Below are 18,905 nucleotides of genomic sequence, written 5' to 3' on the forward strand. Positions count from 1 at the left end.
GGGCCATGAGGGCTCCTCCCTCATGAGTGGAATTAGGTGCCCTTACAAAATAACTTGGCAGAGGGAACTTGTTTCCTTTCCTTTTCTGTCCACGTGCTGTCTTACATGTGAGGACAGAGCATCAAGGGCCATCTTGGAAGCAGAGTCTGCACACTTGCCAGACAAAAAACTTGCCAACGCCTTTTTCTTGGACTTTGCAGCCTCTAGAAGTGTGAGAAATAAATGGCTTTCTTCTAATAAAATGCCCATATTTACTCTACCTTTAAAATTAGTCTTCATGTATGATAAGACAAACCTCCTCACTTCGTTACTCTTCCTCACAAATGTCTTGGATATTCTTAAGCTGTAATTTTATAAACTTTTTACTAAATCTTGCTAGGATACTAACTGGAGTCTCATTGAATTTGTAGAGTAATAATTGATATAGACTCTTCCATGACTATTGTATAACTATAAAATTTTTAGTTATTATGATTTCCATGAATTTTTCTTTTTTTCCTAAAGATCTTACAGCATTTCCTTGTTATGACATTTATATCTAGCATAATATAATATTTGTTATTTTTTGTTATAAATGATATATTGAAGATGGATTTTAGAAAATCTGGTGTTTACTAATGTGGAGGCTATTGAGGTACACCACTCAAATATCCCTTCAGGAATGGACCTATTGCGTATAGTTAAGTCATTTAACTGTCTTAAGCTGCTAAACTTTGGGGATCCATTATGGTATTTGAGTCATATATACGTTTTCTCTGGTCAGCTCTCAGTTGCTCACTGAACATGACAGGGACTTAGGGCCTGGTGACTACCCTATGCAATACTCTTTGAATTATTTATGCAGGAACATCCTATTGGGCCACCTAAGGCTTTTCTTTAGAGCTGCACCACAGTTTAAGGCTCTTCCCTCCTGTTTTTTCAATTGAATTTTTTTTCCATAAAGATATTGTTTAACTTAAAATATTAACATAAATGTATAATATAAAAAGCTTTTATTTTACTACTTAAATAATCTGCTACCTTTTGTAATCACCAATCTATTATCAAAATGCATGCTATAATGTGCATTTTTATATCCTAGGATTTAATTTGTCATGCTAGTTTTCACCAGAGGGAATGTAAGCTTCCATGAACCACTGTCAAAACTCATCTGACTACATCGTTGTCTCAGGTGTAACTTGCCTTCTCCAACCCAGAATACATTTTATATTTAGTTGGAACAAATGTAATCTGCCAAAGAACTTGATTTTATGTTGTTACTGAAACATAGGGAACTTAAAGGAAAATACATGGACAGATCATTAAGATGCACACAGAAATTTTCATATTGTCAAATACAAAAATAATACAGGTTAATTAATACAGGTAATAAAAATGCTGCAGCAAAAATTCCATTTACATCCAGTTTGCTGATTCAAACATTTGTTACTACATATGCTTTTAGATATTTCAAGACATCTGATTTGATATTTACACCTGACAGTGTGTGACTCTTCCATATGGCTGTTTTTTTTTTTTTTTTTAATTATTATACATAGTATTTAAGTTATATAGTAACAGTGGTAGAAGTTTTCAAGCGCTAAGAATACATTCTTTTACATATATATACATATATACACACATGCATACACACACACACACACACACAGAGAAACACAAATGCACACATGCTTTAAAGGTTAGCATAAGCCTATAAGACCAAAAAATAATAGCCCTGATTATCAGCCTAAATACATATTGAGGAGATATGTTAGCAAAATACAGACTTTTTTTATGTAGGCTATTCTATGTAAAGAACATAATTTTAACCCTACTCCTCATATTTGTCTTTGACAGAGATGACAAAAACTAATTCCAGATTTGTTACGATTCCTGCAAATCAACTACTAATACCTAACTTTATCACCCTTTTCTTGCTTTCTATCCCTTGGAGAAGCAAATATGATTAATATGACTCATGTTTAGATTATCCAAAGAGTAACAGGCTCAAGTTTGTGTGGAAAATCTACAGAAATGGTAAAATGAAAAGAGAAGTTAAGATTGTCTGGTCAGAGTCTAGAGATAAATGCAGGACCTTCCCAATAGAATAATATTTTCCATTTTTTTGTTTGTTTTCTTGGTTCCATGCCCAGAGACAAAAAGCCTGACAGTCTTTGACCATGCATCAATGGCAAGAAAACTGTTTGAAAAGAGCCATACAGTTAGCAGAAATATGACCAAAAAACTAAAAAAAAAAAAAAAAAAAAAAAAAGGAAAAGTAATGTCTTAAGGTCTAAATGAAATAGCCCATTCAACTGGCAGATAGGTTTGGATTGCTTATGACACAAATGAAGAACAAATTTCTTTTGGAAAAATGCTTATGCAGAATTCAACCCCTATGTGCTTAGTAATTGGGACCTTCATAGCAAGGAAATTAGCCTCCCAATTCTTAAATATAACACATCAGGGGAAGTACCTCAGCAGGAGATGCTATGTATCATATATATCAAAAGGGATAGATAGATAGGTAGATGACTCAATGATAGCTAGCTATAGGTCTGTGTTTCTTTACTGAAAAATGTAATTCCAACTCAACATATTTCTTGGTAAAACAAAAATTATTAAACTTCAGACACCTCAGGTTATATAATGTGAAACACTCTTATTTGCTTGATGGCTATTGAAGAAATATTTGTACCAGATATTTCACGATGAGTAAATGACAAAATGGCAGCTTAAAGGCTAGTCACTCTTTATACAGAAATTTACACAAACAAATGAATCCAAGTTGATTCACATTTAAAAAAAAAAAAAAAAAAAGATTGGTATTGTAACGGTCAAGACCAACTTCAAATTTAACCAGTCAAAACATTAGCGTCTGATCTCTTTTGTAGAGCCCTGACTTTTCTATGGTGACAGAAGATGTAGATCTTGGGAGGAGCAGATTACATTGCTTCACAAATGAGCCATTCATACTGCAACAACAAATATCTCTTCGCTTAATGGCAATAATTCGTCTCTGCTTCAAATGACAATAGTTGAGATTATTATGTTTGTTTTTAGCAAACCCAGAAAGAAGAAAAATTAAACCCAAAGAGGAAATGGAGCAACGATCATAACTGAAATGAAATTTTAAGCAGATGGGCAGCAGTTAGAAGGACAGTGTTTTTGCAAGTAGTCCCCTATAATATGATCCTGAATAAATACAAACAATAGCTGAAATTGAGTTTGAACCTATGTGGATAATAACCATGGAAAAGAGATTTTCTCACAGGTTGTCTCCAGATGCTCTTTTTTGTAAGTTGTGTGGCCCAATGCTACAGAATTTGCTATTGGAATCTGACGTATGTTTACATGTCTTACATAAAATAGATTAGTTAAATCAGGATATACTGAAGATGCTAACTACTTTCCTGGATCTGTTTTGATACATTCTTGGTAATATGTTGCCTAACAAATGCTTCGGAGTAATGTTAACAGTCATGCAACTCATTTTGTGTGATATATGATAAAATTCTAACTTTAAGCAATACATTTTATAGTTATATTTTTGATGATTAATTAAATAGAATCTTTAATAACATCCATTTTTCCTAGGCACATTTTTGACTTTTTCTTCATTAGCATGTGATGTATAGTATTTACCCTAAATTAATATGTAGCAAAAAGCATGTATTTATTCATAAACACATTTTTAATAGCACATATAATGTTTGTCTTTGGATTTATTGCATATTAAGAAGATAGATTATTATTTAGTTATGCTAAAAGTATACATAGCCAAAAAAGTTTCCAATACCCAATCTTTAAAAGCATTTCACTTTATATTTTAAAGTAATCAACTTACTAATCTGATTATATTGTACCCTTTTCTAGATAAAAAAATTATGGAAGAAACTTCAACAATTATTTGCAAGTACTGTTCCATAAAAATACTTTGCATGTATTTATTTGTATTGCTATGTTGTTGTCATGTTCATATCTAATAGTATTCTCTCTCTCTTTTTTTTTTTTTTTTTTTTTTTTTGAGACGGAGTATAGCTCTGTCACCCGGGCTGGAGTGTAGTGGCGCAATCTCGGCTCACAGTGAGCTCCGCCTCCGGGTTCAGGCCTCAGCCCCCTGAGTAGCTGGGACCACAGGCCCCTGTCACTACCCCCAGCTAATTTTTCGTATTTTAAGTAGAGACGGGGTTTCACCTTGTTAGCCAGTATGGTCTCAATTTGCTGACCTCGTGATCTGCCTGCCTCGGCCTCCCAAAGTGCTGGAGTTCAAGGCGTGAACCACCGCATCCGGCCATAGCATTCTCTTTACTTGCCTAGTATAGCCTATCTACTCTTGTTTAACCCATGTTCATTTCACCAGAAATTCCTCCTTTTATCATTAATGTTTTACTATCCACTTGATCATTCCTATTAGCATACAAATATACTATCCTTTCTCCTTTAAAAAAAAAAAAAAAAAAAAGGCTAGGCATGGTGGTTTACACCTGTAATCTCAGCAATCTGGTAGGCTAGGGCTGGGGGATTCCTTGAGGCCAGGAGTTTGAGACCAGCCTGGGCAACATAATGAGATCCTTGTCTCTACAAAAAATAAACAAACAAACAAACAAAAAAAACCAAAGTTGTTCAGACTTCACTGTCCCTACCAACTACTTATTCTCCTTCTCTTTATAGCAAAATACTTAGAAAGAGATATTTTATTTCCTTTACTCAAACATGGTTGTATGACTACTCTGATTATGTTTTATATCTCATCACCCCATTATGAATACTGCCATCATTTTCACCATCAAAGTGATCAAAGCCAATTTATTTCATCTGTAGCAGCATTTTAAGTAGTTGATCATACCCTTTCTCCTTTATATACTTTTCCATGTGTCTTCCAACTATTCTCCCTTGGTATTCCTTCCACCTCAATGGTCATTCCATCATTGTCTTCTTTGTTGATTCTCCTCCCCAGTCCCTAAATTTGTATATTCAAGTATCAGTCTTTAGTGTTCTTCTCTTCTTTATTTATACTCATTTTCTTGGAGGTATCATCTGTTCTCATACATTTAAACATTAGTATATGTCAAAGACTTCTAAAATGATATTTGTCACTCATAACTCTCTACCAGATTGAATTTCTGTAAATCCTGTTGTCTACTTGACATCTCCACTGGATGTCTAATAGACATACTTCAACATACTTCAGAATGAATTCTTAATAACTCCTTCCAAAATCTACTCCAACCATAGCTCCCGCACCCAAACCATTTTTCCAGTACTCAAGCAAAGATCACTGGAGTCATCCTTGAGTCATCATTTTCTCTTACAATCCCACACCCAGTCTTCAGGAAATTCTGTTGTTTAAAATCCAAATATTTCTAGCACTTCCACTGCTACCTTCAAAATTTATTTCCAAGATTACTACAGTGTCATCTCAACTGACCCGTGTACTTATATTTTTGTTTATTAGTGTCCATTCTCAATACAAGAGCCAGATTTTATTAGGAAATGCTCTCAGAATTAGTACCTATGGTGGATGGGAGGAGGGAAGGAAGCATTTTTGGGCAGAAGGTGAAGTTGGGCTGTAATTGAGTTTCAGAAAAGGTCAATGAACCCTGAAGGAATCTTGGAAGCTATAATGGCTCTTTTAAATTGTCCCATGGTTGTGGATCACCTGAGGTCAGGAGTTCGAGACGAACCTGACCAACATGGAGAAACTCCGTCTCTACTAAAAATACAAAACTAGCCAGGCATGGTGGCACATTCCTGTAATCCCACCTACTTGGGAGGCTGAGGCAGGAGAATTGCTTGAACCCAGGAGGTGGAGGTTGTGGTGAGCCAAGATTACACCACAGCCTGGGCAACAAGAGCAAAACTCTGTCTCAAAGAAGAAAAAAAAAAAAAAGTCCTAAGGTTGTAAGTAGTGACAAGGCTTTCATGGCTTTTATTTCCCTATCAACCATTTAATGCATATAGTCTGCCCCCAGAGACAGAGTGAGAGTTTGCATGAATAGACTCTCTTCAGCTGAGAGCAAATCATAGGAATGCTTGATAGCTAAAAGCTAGCAGGTGCCAGCACTGTCGGAAGCTGTAGAATAAGTCCTTTAATTCTGATAGAGAGTGTAGTTGGAGCATCACAGTATCCACTACACAACCAGCTGAAAATCACTGGTCTTAAAGAAATCATTAGGGGTTAAGTGGGTGGCATTTATGTCTTAGTTCTTTTAAATTGAGGGTAGAATATTACTAGGGTAGTTGTCTCTCTGACAAAATATAAATTCCATCTCTTCCAGTGAGCTTTATACAATGTTTACCAAAAAGTGTGAACTCTAAGGCTCTCTCTCTCTCTCTCTCTCTCTATATATATATATATATATACACACACACACACACACACACATATATATATAAAATATAAAGTTATTTATTATAAGGCATTGGTCCTCACAATTATGGAAGATGAGAAGTCCCACAATCTGCCATCTATAAGCTGGAGACCCAGAAAATTTGGTGGTAGTAGAATCCAAAGGCCTGGGAGATAGAGAACCAATGGTGTATGTTCCAGTCCAAGTCTAAAGGCCTGAGAACTGGTATACCAAACACAGAAGACTGATGTCCCAGCTGAAGCAATCAGGCAGAGAGCAAATGCAACCTTCCCTAACGTTGTGTTCTGTTTTGGCCCTCGAAAAATACACACATACTGAACAGGGCAATCTGCTTTACTCAGTCCACCAATTTAAATGTTACTCTTTTCCAGAAACACCCTCACAGACACACCCAGAAATAACATTTCACCAGATATCTAGGCATCCTGTGGTCCAGTCAAGTGAACAAATATAATTAACCATCACACCTGTCACTTCTAATGGGATCATATTCTGAATAGATCATTGAACCAACATGGTCTAATTTCCCACATTCTATAATAGATTAGATCTTTTTTTTTTCCTTTTTAATTCCAACTTTTATTTTTAACATCGGGGTACATGTGCAGAATGTGCAGCTTTGTTACATAGGCAAACGTGTGCCATGGTGGTTTGCTTCACAGATCATCCCATCACCCAAGTATTAATCTGAGTGTCCACTAGCTAATCTAGCTGATCCTCTCCCTCCTTTCAGCCCTTGACCTTTGACAGACCCCAGTGTTTTTGTTCCCACCATGTGTCCACGTGTTCTCATTATTTAGCTCCAACTTACAACTGAGAAATGCAGTATTTAGTTTTCTGTTCCTGCATTAGTTTGCTAAGGATAATGGCTTCCAGCTCTATCCATGTCTCTGAAAAGGACATGATCTCATTTCTTTTTATGTCTGCATAGTATTTCATGGTGTATATGTACCATTTTCTTTATCCAGTCTGTCATTGATGGGCATTTAGGTTTATTTCATTTCTTTGCTATTGTGAATAGTGCTGTAATGAACATATGAGTGCATGTATCTTTATAACAGAATGGTTTATATTCCTTTGAGTATATGCTCAGCAATGGGATTGCTGGGTCAAATGGTATTTCTACCTCTGTGTATGAGAAATTGCCACACTATCTTCCACAATGGTTGAACTAATTTACACTGCCACCAACAGTGTAAAAATGTTCCTTTTTCTTCATATTCTCGCCAGCATCTGTTGTTTTTTGACTTTTTATAATAACCTTGCTGACTGGTATGAGATGGTATCTCATTGTGGTTTTGGTTTTCATTTCTCGAATGATCAGTGATGTTGAGGCTTTTTTCATATGGTTGTTGGCTATATGTATGTCTTCTTTTGAAAAGTATCAGTGCATGTCCTATGCCCACTATTAAATGGGGTGGTGGTTTATTTTCTTGTTAATTTGTTTAAGTTCCTTAGAGATTCTAGATATTATACCTTTGTCAGATGCATAGATTGCAAAAATTTTCTCCCATTCTGTAGGTTGTCTTTTTACTCTGTTGATAGTTTCTCTGCCGTACAGAAGCTTTCAAGTTTAATAAGATCCCATTTGTCAATTTTTGCTTTTGTTGTAATCACTTTTGGCATCTTCATCATGAAATCTTTGCCCGTGCCTAATCCTGAATGGTATTGCCTAGGTTTTCTTGTAGGGTTTTTATAGTTTGTGTTTTACACTTAAGTCTTTAATCTATCTTGAGCTAATTTTTGTATATGGTGTAAGGAAGGGCTCCAATTTCCATTTTCTGCATATGGCTAGCCAATTCTCCCAGCACCATTTATTAAATAGTGAATCCTTCCCCCATTGCTAGTTTTTGCCAGGTTTGTCAATGATAAGATAGTTGTAGGTGAGCTGCCTTATTTCTGTGCTCTCTATTGTGCTCCATTGGTCTATGCATCTTCCAAGGTACTTTCAAACAGAACAAGGAATTTATGATTCAAGAGAAAGTAGTGTTACCAACCAAGCCAGTCTCCCCAAAATGGGGTCTTTCCTGTTTGGTGTCACAAAGTCAATACGTAAAACTGAATGTGAGCATCAAGCAGGGCAGGTTTTATTTGATGGCCATAGAATTGAGAAGTGGGAACGTGGCTCACAAATCAATTTCTCATCTAGTATGGGGTGATGGGGCTAACATGAAGGGGTTTTCTGATGAAGTGGTTGAACATTAAAAGTACAGGGAGGAATATTCATGTCTTTTTCAGGAATGCACAGTGAACTTCTGGGAATAGGTAGTGCTGCCTTCTTTTTTGTCCTTTTATCACTTCTTTTGATCGTTATCATAGTGATGTCAACATGGCACTGGTGGGAGTGTTGTTTAACATGAAATAAGATAATAATAAAGCTTGAGGTCTTTTTGAAGACATTTGGTCAGCTATTATATTAGCCTGTTCTGGCCTTGCTATAAATAAATACCTAAGACTTGGTAATTCATAATAAATGAGGTTTAATTGGCTCACAACTCTAGAGGCTGTACAGGAAGCATGGTAGTATCTTCTTTTGGGAGGCCTCAGGGAACTTTTACTCATGGCAGAAGGCAAAGTGGGAGCAGGCACTTCACATGGCCAAAGTAAGAGCAAGAGAGAGTGAGGGGGAGGTGCCACACACTTGTAAACAACCAGATCTCACGAGAACTCACATATAATTACCAAGGCAGTACCAAGAGGGGATGGTGTTAAACCATTCGTGAGAATCTACTTCTATGATTCAATCTCCTCCTACCAGGCCCCACCTCCAACACTGAGGATTACAATTCTACATGAGATTTGGTAAAGACACAGATTCAAACCATATTATTCTGCCCCTGACCCTCCAAATGTTGTATTATTCTCACACTGCAAAATACAATCACACCTTCCCAACAGTCCCTCAAAGTCTTAACTCATTCCCCAACATTAACTCAAAAGTCCAAAGTCCCATATCTCATCTGAGACAAGTTAAGTCCTTTTCACCTATGAGCCTGTATAATAAAAAACAAGTTAGTTGCTTCCAAGACACAATGAAAGGACAAGTATTAGGTAAATATTCTCATTCCAAAGAGGAGAAATGGGCCAAAATAAAAGGTGCTACGGACCCCATGCAAGTCTGAATGTCAGCAGGACAGTCATCAAATCTTAAAGCTTCACAGTAATCACCTTTGAATCCATGTCCCACATCCAGGTCAAACTGGTATGAGGAGTCGGCTCCTGAAGCCTTGGGAAGCTCTGCCTCTCTGGTTTTGCAAGGTTCAGACTCTGCAACTGCTCTCACTGGCTGCTATTGGGTTCCTAAGGCTTTTCCAAGTGTAGGGTAGAAGATGTTGGTAGATTTACAATTCTGGGGTCTGGAGGATTGTTGCACTCTTCTCATAACTTCGCTATGCAGTGCTCCAGTGGAGACTCTGCATAGGGTCTCCTCCCCAACATTTCCCCTGCACACTGTCCTAGTAGAGGTTTTCAATGAGGACTTCGTCCCTGCAGCAGGACTCTACCTGGACACCCAGGCTTTTCTATACATCCTCTGAAATCTAGGCAGAAGCTACCAAACCTTAACTCTTATAATCTGTGCACCCACAGTCTTAACACTACATAGAAGCTCCCAAGGCTTATGGCTTGCATTCTCTGCAGCAGCAGCTTGAGTTGTATCAGCTGCCCTTTGGGCTGATGCTAAAGCCAGAGCAGCTGGGATGTGGGGAGCAGTATCTTGAGACTGCACAAGGCAAAGGGGCCCTTGGTCTGGTCAAGACAACTATTTTATTCTCCTAGACCTCCAGGTCTGTGATGGGAGGGGCTGCTGCAAATGTCTCCAAAATGCCTTCAAGGCCTTTTCTCCATTGTCTTGGCTATTAACACTTGGCTCATTTTCACTTATGCAAATTTCTGCAGCCTGCTTAAATTCCGCGCCCCCCCCCCCCCCCCCCCCCAAAGTGGTGCTTGTTTGTTTTTTTTTTCTACCACATGGCCAAACTACAAATTTTCCAAATTTACACTTTCTATTTCCCTTTTAAATGTAAGTTTCAGTTTTAAGTCATTTATTTGCTCACACATATGAGCTTAAGCTGTTGGAGCAGGCAGACTACATCTTGAACGCTTTGCTGCTTAGAAATCTCTTCTACCAGATATCCTAAATCATAAATCTCAAGTTCAAAGTTCCACCGATCCCTAAGGCAGGGGAACAACGTACCCAAACCCTTTGCTAAGGCATAACAAAAGTGACCTTTGCTCCAGTTACCAATAAATTCCTCATTTCCATCTGAGACCTTCTCAGCCTTGCCTTAACCATCCATATCACTATCAACATTTTGGTCACAGCTATGCAACAAGTCTCAAGGAAGTTCCAAAATTCCCTTCCTCTTCCTGTTGTCTTCTGAGCCCTCCAGACTCTTACAACCTTTTCTTGTTACCCAATTTCAAAGTTACTTCCACTTTTTCAGGCATCTTTATACCAATGCCCCACTCTTTGGCACCAATTTCCTGAATTAGTCTGGCCTCACATGGCTCTAAAGTAATGCCTGAGACTGGATAATGTATAAGAAAAGAACTTTATTCAGCTCGCAGTTCTGCAGGATATACAGGATGCATGGTGGCATATGCTTGCGGGGAGGCCTCAAGGAACTTTTACTTATGGTTGAAGGCAAAAAGGGAGCAGGCACTTTATATGGTTGAAGAAGGAGCAAGAGAGAGTGAGGGGGAAGGTACCACTCACTTTTAAACAACCAGATCTCATGAGAATTCACTGTCACAAGAACAGCACCAAGGGGGTGGTGCTAAACCATTTCTGAGAAACCACCCCCATGATTTAATCACCTCCCACCCATCCCCACCTCCAACATTGGGGATTACAATCTGACATGAGATTTGGTAGGGAAACAGATCCAAACTGTATCAGCTATCCTGGACCTAACCAGTCTCAGCTAGTCTGAATAGAGAGAAAACTTCTTACAGCAAACATCCAGTTTTTTAAAGATAAGCAGAGTTACTGTTGAGTAGAAATTCAGGTATGTCATGTAGTAATCACACTGGGTAACAAATCCCCCCTTTTCTTATATTCACTTCTTTAGAGGTTCAAACATGTGAGGGTCCATCTTCTATAACTTCTTCAAGCGGAATTTGGATGCTGATATGTCCCCCGAGGAGTGAAATTATTCTGTAGCTAGTCTTAGGTAGGTCTGGTTATCTCCTGGGTGTGAGTCTAGCTGTTTATATCACTGAGTAACTGCTATCTGTAGTTTTATGGCCTCTATTTGTTTAGACACAAATAAGATCAGACAATTTAGGAGACAGGGCCCCAAAATCAAGAGAAGTACAACAGTAGCTAAAGGGCCCAAGAAGAACAAGAACTAAGTGAGATTAGGGATGGCCTATTTTATGATGTTTTTATATTCCTTGAGGGTCTGTGTCCTTTTGGTTAATTCGTGGAACCACTTGGCCTGGTTGTAGATTATTTTAATGTCTTTTTGAATTAATCTTGTACCCAAGTACAAGAGGAAGACTTGGTGACTATACTATTCACACTTCACCTTGTTTTGACAAGTAATCAAGAGCCAGATAGTTACCAAGCGCAATATTGGCTAATGAGACTAGGGAGAATTCACGTAAGGGGATCATCATTCTCATCAACTCGCATTTCCGTAACTGTCATGAGGCTGCAGAGGGCAACCTCATGGTAGGCAAACCTTCCCCAGCATTTTAGGAGACTGCCTGTTATCCTGATGGAAGCTAGAATAAACCTAATCACCCTTTTATTCCTTGGGCCAAAGGGGGACAGGAAACAAAGATTTTGACTTATCTGGGGATTAGGTGCCACAGGGGGCAATCTCCTTGAGGTCATGTGTTTTCCAAACACGGTAGGCTCTGGATGCAACAAGGTTACTCCCAAAGCAAAGATGAGGATACATATAAGAGGGCAAGTAAACAAAGTCCTGACAGAAAGTATATGCAGGCCCAGGGTAACTTATTTGGTTGAGGGTTTTTGTCCTCAAACACATCAGTAATTTTAGATCTGAGAGTGATTCAACTCAGTAAAAGGGACTTTATTCCTTAGGTTCGCGCAGCTACTTTTAGCTGGGTATATCCTATAAATGAAGACTGCAGTCTCCAGGTGGCATGTAGATACCCTTTTATTCTGAGACCCTCAGAAGTAGCCTTAGTAATGGAACATGTAAATGCTGGTCCAATACTTCTTTGAATTGACTCAGGCAGCCTGAATCTGAGGACAATTTTTCTTCAGTAGTAACTTTACCATCTCATGTGCAATCTCAGTGTGGGTGGCAAAGTCTTTTGCCCATCCTGAGAAAAGTGTCAATGAGAACCAGGAGGTATTTAAAGGATTTTAAGGCTCTGGGCATATCTGTGAAATAAATTTTCCAATCTTCCCCTGGACGTTTATGTTGGTACTTCACCAACTGAGCAGCTCCCTTTTGCCTCCCGCACCCAACTCTGAGAGGTGGTTATTAGAATTTTTAACATAGCATGTGGGGAAAATCTCAACCATCTCCTTGTCTAGCTCCCCGAACTTTGGGGCCGTCATGCTCTTGAAAAGCCGGTTTTGAAGGGCCTCATGACCAAAGTGAGTGGTAGAATGAGCTTCTCTAATAGCCTGTAATGTAATTTCTTCTGGGAAAATAAGTTGTTCATGAGGACTTATTAGCCCTCCTGGATGATTCAGAACATCAGGTATATTCCAATTTGGAGGTCTTTTTCCATTTTTTTAAAGAGTAAACCAGGGTTTTTTGTTTTGTTTTATTTTGTTTTAAAACAAGGAGCAGGATTCAAGAGGGAAAGCAAAAGTGGCATTTGAAGGGTAACTTTTTAAAAGCTGCTTGTTTTGGCATTAGATTGACTTTATTATTTTCTTTAATTACCTTAGTTTCCCTTTCTGGTGGCCATGGCCATGAACTATTGCCAGCTGAGCTAAATTTCTTATAGCTTGGAATAACTTTGCAACTGGAGAGCCTTGCCTGGAGATAGCCATTCTACTCCTGGTTTTTTTTTTTATGAGGGTCTGGGTATAGTGGAGAGTTCAGATGGTTAGGGGTTGTCCAAACTTCTTCCTTTTCAAAGGAGGGCCATGACTGCCATCAACCAAAGGCAGAGTGGCCAGCCTTTAGCAACTGGGTCCAACTGCATGAAAAAGTAGGATACTACGTGGGTCAGTGGGCCCAACCTTTAAGTTAGTACCCCTAAGGCTTTTCCCTTTTCATGAACATAAAGATAGAAAGATTTAGTTAAGTTGGGTAGGCTTAAAGCTGGGGCCCTTGTGAGCTGTGTTTTAAGTTTGGGGAATGCTTGGTTACATTTTGTCATTCATTTAAAAGGCCCTGTGTCCTTTTAATTATTTTTATAGAGGATGGGCAATGAGGTCGAAGCTAGCAATTCAGAGGCTGCCAAATCCTGCCATGCCCAGAAACCCTTGAAGTTGTTTCCAGGTCTTTGATTGCTGTAGTTGGCATATTACTTCCCATCTCCCTTGGGACTAACTTTGTTGTTGTTCTTCTAGGAGTAACTACAGATAGATTACTTGTTGCTGAGATATTTGTGCTTTTGGGGGAATATCTTAGAACTCCTTTCTGCTGGGAAGTTAAAGGCTAATGGGTATTTTGATCCCAAATTTTTTAGAAAGGCTGGCAACAAGGATGTTATCCACATATTGGAAGAGGGTTCCTTGTTCAAGAGTCAGTAACTCCAGGCCTCTCCAAATATTTTTGGGACTGGGTATAGGGTTTGAACTCTTGAGACGGCACAGTCCATGTTAGCTGCTGGGTTTTTTTTTTCTATCTGGGAAATCCTGCCACTTTGTTAAGTAAGTATAACCCTGGGTGTGTTCAAAACAGAGTAAGTGGCCCCTGTGTCAACAAAGGAGCCAACAGGTTTGTCCCCTACATCCAATGACAGTCAGGACACCTTGAAGTATAAGCAGAGGGCCAACTGAGGAGCCCCTAGGACCTGTAGACTTTTTTTTCTACTTTGACCATCTGCTACTCTGAAACACCTAGGTGGGACATTCCCCCTTCCCTTTCCTTTCAGATGGGTCCCTTTTCCAGTGACCCTTTTCCTTGCAGAAGACACATTGGTTTGGTCCTAGTCTCTTAGGTCTTTGGAATCTTTTCTATTGGTTAGAGGACCAGCACTAACTCACCAGAGCTGTGATTTTCCAAGAGCCTTCAAAGCCCTTAGTAAGTAAACTATGCTTAATTTCTGAAAAACACAAGGACTGCAAATCTTCACTCTGCATCAACTGAATGCAAATAGGTAACAGCCAGTAGTTGGGCTTGCTTTTTGGCCTCTCTTTCTTCTTTATACTCCTCCTCCCCTTCTTGGTTGTTGAACATCTTATTGCCTAGGTATATTAGTCTTAAGATGGGAGCATTGAGCTCTAATTTTACCTTTTGGAGTTTATAGCTAATGTCTGATGTCCTTTGGGAGATAAAGAGATTTCAGAACTGCCTCTCTCCCTCTGCTGAATCAGGAGTAAGAGCAGTATACAACTTCATATTTTCCCTTCAACCTCTCTGGGAAGATATATAGACCTTTCTGGGGTTGTTGATTAATTTTTCTTAGCTTACTCCAGTTAGTGGGTCTTTCTTCTGTGGCCTTATTCCCTTTAACATTAATGTTTCATCATGCCTGAATCTTGCCTTTTTCATTCCTGTCTCAGGATCCCAAAGGGGGTCAAGGTCTGTCACAACCTCATTCCCTGGTCTCTTAACAGGACTTTTTATCTTGTCTCTGTGGGTTCTGTCCATTTCCTCCCTAGCACTTCGAATACAGAGGATTTTATTTTCTTTCTTCTTCTTTTTTTTTTTTTTAATTTTTCATCCAGTGAGGAGAATGTTCAAAAGGGACTGGACATCTGCTTGGTTGGGGTTATGGGTCTCAAAACTACTCTGAATGAGGTTTTAAATCCCCAGGATTTTTCCCTAATCATTTAGAATGTGACTTCTAGTTGTGAATATCTGAAGTTGTGAAGAGAACATGTACAATAACCATCCCTCTTTCCCATTGGTGACCTGCCAGAGGGAATCATAGAGGAAGGCTGGTAAGATGCTCTGCACTGAGTATCATCCGGGTTCACTCTCTGAAAGGAATCAATGGGTGATTGGTGAGAGAATGAGGTGTGTTGCCTGCAGAAGCCACTGGGGGTAAGTGAGTTATAGGTCTAAGATTATAGAATTAAAAAACAAATCTCTTATAATTTTAAGAGTAAATTAATACCTTAGAAAAATCTTAAGATAGGTGACCAAACTTAGAAAGACTGTTATAGATAATTTCTTTTTAATTGTAGGCAATTAAATTACATACAAAATTTATGTTATAAATTTGTTTCCTACAATCTTTATTAGGACTGAGACCATGAACAACGTATTTTGACCTTCTGATTTGTTTGTACTACCTCTTTTAAAATAACAAGTCATTTTATTTTAGGACAAAACTTTACCAACAGGAATAAAGTTGCTGGGAATCCCTGCCCCATCTGCCAAGATCACAAGTTACATGTTGATTTTAGGATTGTTAAGCTCTCGGAACAGTTTGTCAGTGCCCACACAGGTATTATTTTCCATGCTCCATACGCAGGAGTCCGTATGAAGCACCATAAGATGTTGACCCATGTCATCCAGAAAGTCAGGGATCATAGTCTCCTCAGTTACCACATCTCCCAAGTTGAACCCCAGGACCTTGATTTTAGTGCCTTTCATGGAGCTATGAGTGCTTCTCTGCCAGTCCCCACCCTGGTCTCAGGTGAACCCTGGTACCCATGATACAGCTGTAAACAGCCATCAGAGAGTGAACTGTCTCCCCTTTGCCAGCTCTATCAGGGTTATCTCTAAGAAGAGAGTAACCCCCGCACCTGAGTCAATGCCCAAGATGCTCTCACCACCACCAGTGGAAGCCTCCTTCACTGAAGAGACAGGCCCCTAATGTGCCCTGGAGTCAGAGATTGGGAAGAGGCTGGGCCCAGAGGCTCACACATGTAATAACAGCACCAGTCTGAGGTGGGCAGATTGCTTAAGCCCAGAAGTTCAAGACCAGCCTGGGTAACAAGGCAAAACTCTGTCTCTCCAAAAAAATACAAAAATTAGCATGGTGTCTTGTGCCTATATTCCCAGCTACTGGGGAGACTGAAGTAGGAGGATAGCTTGAACCCTGGAGATGAAGGTTATAGTGAGCAAAGATCATGCCACTGCACTCCAGCCTGGGTGACAGAGCAAGATATCTTCAAAAAAAAAAAAGTTTAAGAAAAAAAAATACTGTGAAGAGACCCAGAGACACTAGGAGATAATGCCTAGATTTATATGATGGGATATCACCCAGAAGAGTTGTATCTTTTATGGCCAAGGCAGATCCAGGAAAGAAATGAGTGTGCTGATGGGGATAAATCCGAAGTTGAGGGATGGCAGTACAGATGCATATGGAAAACCCCAGATCCTGCATGTTGTAAATAGATGGGCTGGTCATCTATGGCCCATATGTTTAATATGGGCATCAACATAAACTTTTTGCTGCTATTTCAAAATTCTGCCACCTCAGCTTTTCTACAGTTAAATGTTGGGAGCAGGCCCCTCAAAATCTGGCCATAAACTGGCCCCAAAACTGGCCATAAACAAAATCTCTACAGCACTGTAACTTGTTCATAATGACCCTAACGCCCAAGCTGGAAGGTTTGGGGTTACGGAAATGAGGGTAAGGAACACCTGACCTGCCCAGGGTGGAAAACTGCTTAAAGGCATTCTTAGGCCACAAACAATAGCATGAGCAATCTGTGCCTTAGGGACATGCTCCTGCTGCAGTTAACTAGCCCAACCTATTCCTTTAATTCAGCCCATCCCTTCGTTTCCCATAAGGGATACTTTTAGTTAATCATATATCTATAGAAACAATGCTAATGACTGGTTTGCTGTTAATAAATATATGGGTAAATCTCTGTTTGGGGCTGTCAGCTCTGAAGGCTGGAAGACCCCTGATTTCCCACTTCACACCTCGATATTTCTGTGTCTGTGTCTTTAATTCCTCTAGCACCACTGGGTTAGGGTCTCCCCAGTCGAGCTGGTCTCAGCAGTTAAACTCTATCTCTGGTCAACAAAAATACTCCATAACTTACAGAATTGTATATTAATTAAAATTCTTTTTCTTAGTTGCCTCACATTTTAGTAAAAACCTGAGAAGTAAGAAATCCTAAATGGTTTTTTAGATGTCAGCATTTTATAGGTGAAACCATTCCACAAGTCTTAGAAACATGTTTTTTCATATTATAATCCCTTTTCATTGGAAATGACCCAGACATCTAGCAAGCATTTACTATTGAATTTAAAATAATTTTGAGATTTTAAATTACACAAAAAGTTTACCTACAAGTATTTATCCCTTTTATATGTATTTAATTCTTTCATTTTTAAGAGTTTATCTAGATTACTTATGAAAATGCACATATTAGAGAAAGTTAGTTATCATTTCAATTTAATTTTTTATTAACTATTTTTATAGCCTGTGAATATCAGGTGTTTACCTAAGAATGAAACTTAAAGTTAAACACATAGGTATTTTGCCACTAACAAACAAGAATTTTCTGTTTTTATTGAACCTGCAATATTAAGTTAGTCTTATCTGTCAAAAAATTACACAAGTTTATTTTTGGCTGCATTTGTAGTCTTACAGCATTTGTGCCAAAACCTTGACATCTTAATCAGTAAACACAGATAAGAATGTATGCTAATAATTTTCAAGGCTTTTTAATTTCAATTTATTAAAAAAACAAGTTTTTAATCAAAAATTACTAAATTCATGTAAACTTAAAGAATATTTGGACTTTTAAAATTTATGAGTATTCATTTGCTTAGAAGCCATTTGGTAGCATGCTAGACATACCACATAGGATAGTACAAATGTATACATATAAACACATTTATGCATACACACACACATACACACAAGATCCAATGGCTTTTACCTTGAAATTTTAGCCATGAGATAGTAATATAAATTATCCATTTTATAAAATATAGCTGAATCTATTTATTTTTATTATACTTTAAGGTCTAAGGTACTTTTTATTTATTTATTTATTTTAATCTTTTTATTTTTTATTATTTTTAATTTTAAATTTTTTATTTTATAATTTTTTTATTTTTAAAAATTTTTTATTTATTTATTTTTTAATGAATCTAATTTTTTAAACAAAATTGGAACCTATTCCCCTAGCTAAACTTTGTTTCCCCAGTACATAATCCAAGGAAGGCTGTGAATCAAAATTTGGGTAAAGTATTTTCTATGGCATTTTATTTTAAAAACCCTCTTTTACTTTTTTTTTTTTTTTTTTTTTTTTCAGTTTCAAATGAGTTTCTAATGTTTCCATTTCAGTTAGACCATAAATAATGAGTCTTCTCTCAGCCCCAGCAACTTAGTAACACCAGATTCAAAGCAGAGGAGAAAAGAGAGAAAAACAGAGAGCTTTAGAAGACTCTACTTAACCCTAAAGTTGCAGGTTAACCATTTGAACTCTAGATTTTCCTTATTGTGCACAAAACCAATATTGGCCATTGTACC

At 38.2% G+C, this 18,905-nt stretch overlaps 1 pseudogene; it reads left to right on the forward strand.

Moving 5' to 3' along the window:
• Positions 1-15,407: 15,407 nt before the first annotated feature.
• LOC100997851 lies at positions 15,408-16,418 on the forward strand (annotated as a pseudogene).
• The last annotated feature ends 2,487 nt before the right edge of the window (positions 16,419-18,905 follow it).

Source organism: Papio anubis, chromosome 10, assembly GCF_008728515.1.
Source record: "Papio anubis isolate 15944 chromosome 10, Panubis1.0, whole genome shotgun sequence".
Taxonomy (NCBI): domain Eukaryota; kingdom Metazoa; phylum Chordata; class Mammalia; order Primates; family Cercopithecidae; genus Papio; species Papio anubis.